At 48.8% G+C, this 7,090-nt stretch overlaps 1 pseudogene; it reads left to right on the top strand.

Moving 5' to 3' along the window:
* Window positions 1-3,816: 3,816 nt before the first annotated feature.
* On the top strand, window positions 3,817-3,918 carry LOC142697992 (U2 spliceosomal RNA; annotated as a pseudogene).
* The last annotated feature ends 3,172 nt before the right edge of the window (window positions 3,919-7,090 follow it).

The raw sequence follows: 7,090 nt of genomic DNA on the forward strand, positions 1-7,090 counted from the left end.
GCCGGTAATATGAAGGAACAGAGACATAATGGCGGTAATATGAAGGAATAAGGACATAAAGCCGGTAATATGAAGGAGCAGGGACATAATGCCGGTAATATGAAGGAGCAGGGACATAATGCCGGTAATATGAAGGAACAGGGACATAATGCTGGAAATATGAAGGAACAGGGACATAATGCTCGTAATATGAAGGAACTGGAAGATAATGCCTGTAATATGAAGGATCAGGGACAAAATGGCTGTAATATGAGGGAACAGGGACATAATGCCGGTAATATGAAGAAACAGGGACATAATGCCGGTAATATGAAGGAACAGGGACATAATGCCGGTAATATGAAGGAACAGGGACATAATTTATGTAATATAAGGGAACAGGGACATAATGCCGGTAATATGAAGGAAGAGGCACATAATGCCGGTAATATGAAGAAACAGGGACATAATGTCGGTAATATGAAGGAACAGGGAAATTGAGCCGGTAATATGAAGGAACAGGGACATAATGCCGGTAATATGAAGGAACAGGGACATAATGCCGGTAATATAAAGGAACAGGGACATAATGCCTGTAATATGAAGGATCAGGGACATAATGCCTGTAATATGAAGGAACAGGCACATAATGCTGGTAAGATGAGTGAACAGGGACATAATGCCGGTAATATGAAGGAACAGGGACATAATGCCTGCAATATGAAGGAACAGGGACATAATGCCGGTAATATGAAGGAACAGGGACATAATGCCGGAAATATGAAGGAACAGGGACATAATGCCGGTAATATGAAGGAACAGGGACAAAATGCCGGAAATATGAAGGAACAGGGACATAATGCCGGTAATATGAAGGAACAGGGACATAATGCCGGTAAGATGAGTGAACAGGGACATAATGCCGGTAATAGGAAGGAACAGGGACATAATGCTGGTAAGATGAGTGAACAGGGACATAATGCCGGTAATATGAAGGAACAGGGAAATAATGCCGGTAATATGAAGAAACAGGGACATAATGCCGGTAAGATGAAGGAATAGGGACATAATGCCTGTAATATGCAGGAACAGGGACATAATGCCGGTAATATGAAGAAACAGGGACATAATGCCGGTAAGATGAGGGAACAGGGACATAATGCCGGTAATATGAAGGAACAGAGACATAATGCCGGTAATATGAAGGAATAAGGACATAAAGCCGGTAATATGAAGGAGCAGGGACATAATGCCGGTAATATGAAGGAGCAGGGACATAATGCCGGTAATATGAAGGAACAGGGACATAATGCTGGAAATATGAAGGAACAGGGACATAATGCTCGTAATATGAAGGAACTGGAAGATAATGCCGGTAATATGAAGGAACAGGGACATAATGCCGGTAAGAGGAGGGAACAGGGACATAATGCCGGTATGATGAGGGAACAGCGAGATAATGCCGGTAAGATGAGGGAACAGGGACATAATGCCTGTAAGATGAAGGAACAAGGAAACAATGCCGGTAATATGAAGGAACAGGGACATAATGCCGGTAATATGAAGGAAAAGGGACATAATGCCGGTACTATGATGGAACAGGGACATAATGCCTGTAATTTGAAGGAACAAGGAAATAATCCCTGTAATATGAAGGAACAGGGAGGTAATGCCGATAATATGAAGGAACAGGGACATAATGCCGTTAAGATGAGGGAACAGGGACATAATGTCGATAATATGAAGGAGCCAGGACGTAATGCCGGTAATATGAAGGAACAGGGACATAATGCCGGTAATATGCAGGAACAGGGACGTAATGGCGGTAATATGAAGAAACAGGGACGTAATGCCGATAATATAAAGGAACAGGGACGTAATGCCGATAATATGAAGGAACAGGGACATAATGCCGGTAAGATGAAGGAACAGGCACATCATGCCGGTTCAGAAGAGGGAACAGGGACATAATGCCGGTAATATGAAGGAATAGGGACATAATGCCGGTTCAGATGAGGGAACAGGGAAAAATGCCTGTAATATGAAGGAACAGGGACATAATGCCGGTAATATGAAGGAACAGGGATATAATGCCGGTAATATGAGGGAGCAGGGACATAATGCCTATAATATGAAGGAGCAGGGACATAATGCTGGTAAGAAGAGGGAACAGGGACATAATGCAGGTAATATGAAGAAACAGGGACATAATGCCTGTAATATAAAGGAACAGGGAAATTGTGCCGGTAATATGAAGGAACAGGGACATAATGCCGGTCATATGGGGGAACAGGGACATAATGCCGGTAATATGAAGGAACAGGGACATAATGCCTGTAATATGAAGGAACAGGGACATAATGCCGGTAATATGAAGGAATAGGACATAATGCCTGTAATATGCAGGAACAGGGACATAATGCCTGTAATATGAAGAAACAGGGACATAATGCCGGTAATATGAAGGAACAGGGACATAATGCCGGTAATATGAAGGAACAGGGACATAATGTCGGTAATATGAAGGAACAGGCACATAATGCTGGTAAGATGAGGGAACAGGGACATAATGCCGGTAATATGAAGCAATAAGGACATAATGCAGGTAATATGAAGAAACAGGGACATAATGCCTCAAAGATGAGGGAACAGGGACATATTACCGGCATTATGTCCCTGTGCCCTCCTACACGGGACATAATACCAGTAATATGAAGGGACACGGACATTATGCCGGTATTATGAAGGAACAGGGACATAATGCCTGTAATATGAAGGAACAGGGACATAATGCCTCAAAGATGAGGGAACAGGGACATAATGCCTGTAATATGAAGGAACAGGGACATGAAGCCTGTAATTTAAAGGAACAGGGACATATTGCCTGTAATATGTAGGAACAGGGACATAATGCCTGTAAAATGATGGAACAGGGACATAATACCTGTAATATGAAGGAACAGGGACGTGATGCCGGTAATATGAATTAATAGAGACATAATGCCTGTAAGATGAGGGAAAAGGGACATAATGCCGGTAATATGAAGAAACAGGGACATAATGCCGGTAATATGAAGGAACAGGGACATAATGCCGGAAATATGAAGGAACAGGGACATAATGCCGGTAATATGAAGGAACATGGACATAATGCCGGTAAAATGAAGGGACAGGGACAAAATGCCGTTAAGATGAGGGAACAAGGACATAATGCCGGTAATATGAAGGAACAGGGACATAATGCCGGTAAAATGAGGGAACAGGGACATAATGCCGGTAATATGAAAGTACAAGGAGATAATGTCAGTAAGATGAAGGAACAGGGACATGAAGCCTGTTATATGAAGGATCAGGGACATAATGCCTGTAATATGAGGGAACAGGCGCATTATGCCGGTAATATGAAGGAACAGGGACATAATGCCTGTAATAGGAAGGAACAGGGACATAATGCCGGTAATATGATGGAACAGGGACATAATGCCGGTAATATGATCGAACGGGGACATAATTCCTGTAATATGAAGGAACAGGGACATAATGCCGGTAATATGATGGAACAGGGACATAATACCTGTAATATGAGGGAACAGGGACATAAAGCCGGTAATATGAAGGAACAGGGACATGTCCCTGTTTCCTCATCTTACAGGCATTATATCCCTGTTCCCTCATATTACAGGGTATCATATTCCCAGTATGGGGGGGCACAAAGAGTGGCATTGGAGGTAGCAGCAGGATGAAAAGTTTGCGTGCAGACGAGTCGGGGCTGGAAAAATACATCTTGGCGGTCTGGCCCAGAGACGTAAAGGGCAAGTAAACAGCTAGTTGTCACCTGTCGCTTCTCGGCCTCTTGGCTAAGATCAAGTGTAGTATCTGTTCTTATCAGTCCTTGTAAGGATAGATAGCTCGGAGAACCACTGGGGGCTATTAACACTAGCTTAGCGATCCAAGAGCGTTCCAGACGAAGCCGGCGACGAACTGCGGAGAAGAACCAGCGAAGACGACGATGCAGAAGGGAGAAGCCGCCATCGGGGAAGAATCTCCGGGAGATCGCTGCCGGGAAGAAGAAGGAGAACTGCGACAGAGACCTTCGGAGAAGAGCCGCTGCTGAAGGGGATCTTCGAAGAAGCTCGGCCGCAGAAGAAGAAGCTCGACGAGGAACCGCTGCGGAAGAAATTTTGTGGAAGAACCTCGGCCAGCAAGGAGAAGATTTGCATAGCTCCGCCCCCTTCAGGAAAGAGCTATCGAAGATCCTCCCCAAGCGACAGGAACAGCTGGAAGAAGCCATGGCCTCAACCAGCAACCCTGCCACCCGGAAGGAGAAGGCTGATGGACCACGTGAGCAGACCCAGGCCAGGACATCTCCTCCTGAAGCCTCCTCAAGCCAACAGGCCACCAGGAAGCCGAACCAGGCTGCTCCAACCCTGGAGCCCTGGATGAAGCAGACGGTGGCCCTGAAGCTGAAGGAGGTGGACGGGAGAGTGCCGGACATGACGGAAGAAGTGTTGTGCCAGTAGATGCTCCTGGACCAGGGCTTCGCTAAGCCGGAGACCATCAGCATCCAGGCCTTCATGACCGGGATGTTCTTCGTGACCTTCGCATCGATCAACATCTGCAGAAGGTACTGGGAGATGGTGAAAGCGGCGAGGCCTGAATCCCCTTTCTCTCGCTTTGTGGGCAACTGCCCTGTCCAAAGAGAGGAAAGGCGGGTGACGGTCTCAATGCGGAACCCACACACCCCCGGCAAAGACATCACCACACTCCTGAAGCGGTTCTGCACAGTGGTGAGGGAACCCACCCACATCCTGAACGGACTCGGCTTCTGGACCGGCAAGTGGTCGGTAATCGTCCGACTCAACAAGGATTCAAGCACGGAAGACGGCCTCCAGCACCTGCCCCAGTCATTCTCGCTGGGCAACTCCTACGGCCTCATCTACTACCCGGACATGCCGCAGATCTGCAGGAGATGCAGCAAGAAGGGTCATTCGATGAAGGACTGCAAGGAGGACGCCTGCAAGAAATGCCGGGTAACAGGACACGAGACCAAAGACTGCCCGAAACGGACAATGTGCAACCTCTGCGGACAAGCAGCCCACTCTTACAAGGACAGCCCGAAGAGGGATCGATCCTGGGCAACTGTAGCGGCGAAAGCTCCAGCGAGAGGGAACCCCGCCCCAGCCAGAGCTCCCTCGCCCGGCCCTCCCCACCCCCGTCCCAGTCCCCAACAGCTGTCACCCCCACTGAGGCTCTCACCTTCTCCTACCCACCCATCTCAGTGGTCCTGTCACCTGCACGTCTCCCAACCCAGCCTCCCTTCTCCCCAGCTCCAGCAGCACTAACATCTTCCCCTCCAGCTGCTGGAGTCCTCTCCCTGGAGGATTTCCCCCCTCTTGTCTCCTCAGGTGCCATCCAGAGGAAGAGAAAGGTGAGGGACAGCCCAGCTGCTGATTCCTCAAAGAGAAAAGTCGTGGAAATCTGCGAAGATTCCCTTGTACAGCAGGAGGAAATGGAGCAGATGGTGGAGGAACTTGTGTCTGAACCTGAGGTCATCGACTTCACAACAGACATCCAGGTGGCTTCAATCCTGGAACAATACTTTGCAGAGAGCCTGCTGGATCTTCCGGACCCACCAGGCTCCAGAGAGGAGGATCCGCCCGACCGGATTGGTAACTAAGGTGTATCGTTTGCACTAACCTTCTTTATTCTCCCCCATGGCTGCTAAACTTAACATCTTTAGCCTCAATGTGAGGAGTGTTAGAGATAGGACTAGATGTCAGATGGTGCTAACTTTTCTTTCCAAGCAGTCGAGTGATGTATTTATGCTGCAGGAATGTACTCTCCCCTCTTCCAGGTCATATCATCATCTGGCCAGGCAGTGGACCCATGGCCCGTCCTACTGGTCTGGTGGGGGCAACTGTAAGTCTGCAGGGGTTGCCATCCTGATTAGGGGAGGCCTATTTACTGTTGACTCTGTCCAGGAGCTCGTCTGCGGCCGCTTGTTGGTCGTAGATGGTTCCTGGGCAGGAGAGCCGATTAGGCTCATCAACGTGTACGCTCCCCCTATGAAGGCTGAGTGCCTGGAACTATTCCAGACCCTGCGGACCCAGCTCGCCACCACTAGGGCAGTGGTGATGGCCGGGGACTTCAACTGCCCCATCGAAGAGGACGGACGGAGTTCCGGCACTTCAATCAAGCTGGATGTCAGTTCTAAACTGCTTATCGAGATGGTGACCGAAGCATCCTTGCAGGACGTTGTGGGCTCCATGGGGAACGGCTCTGTGAACTATTCATGGAGCCGTCCCGGTGGCTCACTTCGTTCTCGGATTGACTTTGTGTTCACCTCCCGGGCAGTCAAGCAGCATGGGCACTCCATGGTCCCCTGCTTCTTCTCTGACCACAGGGCCATTTTCTTCCAGGGTGCCATCGGCCACGGTTTTCCTCCCGGCCCTGGCTCCTGGAAGCTGAATTGTGCCCTGCTGGAAAGAGAGGAGGTACTGGCGGAACTTAGAGACGCCTATATTGTTTGGAGGAATGATAAAGTTTTCTTTGACAAAACCTGTGACTGGTGGGAATATGTTAAAGTTGAATTTCGTTGTTTCTTTCAGGCAAAAAGTCGTCAACAGGCGTGTGAGAGGAAGAGAGACTTCAGAGAGATGCAGCTTCAGCTGCGATCCCTGCAAGACCTCCTTCAATGTGGCTGGGACGTCAGGAAGGAGCTGGAGGAAGCCAAAAAGGGCCTGAAAAGGCCCTTTGAGGAGGAATCCAAGCGAATTGTCTTTCGTTCCAAGGTGGAGAACCTGGAGAAGGGTGAGAAATGTAACTCGTTCTTTTTCAGGAAACTCCATGCCGGCCACACGCCCCTGAAGGAACTCCGAGATGAGACCGGAAACATGCATTCTGGGAAGAAGGAGGTGATGGGAGTCGTCACAGACTACTACCGAAGCCTCTACTCCCGGAAAACCACTGACCCCGAAGCCGCCGATAAATTCCTGTCAGGTATCACTAATCATCTTGATCCTGCAGGTACGGAGGCTATGGATGTACCCCTGACGGTGGAGGAACTGCTCTCTGCCGCTAAATCCTTCAGACCCGGCAGGACCCCGGGCAG

Source organism: Rhinoderma darwinii, assembly GCF_050947455.1.
Source record: "Rhinoderma darwinii isolate aRhiDar2 chromosome 11 unlocalized genomic scaffold, aRhiDar2.hap1 SUPER_11_unloc_11, whole genome shotgun sequence".
NCBI lineage: Eukaryota > Metazoa > Chordata > Amphibia > Anura > Rhinodermatidae > Rhinoderma > Rhinoderma darwinii.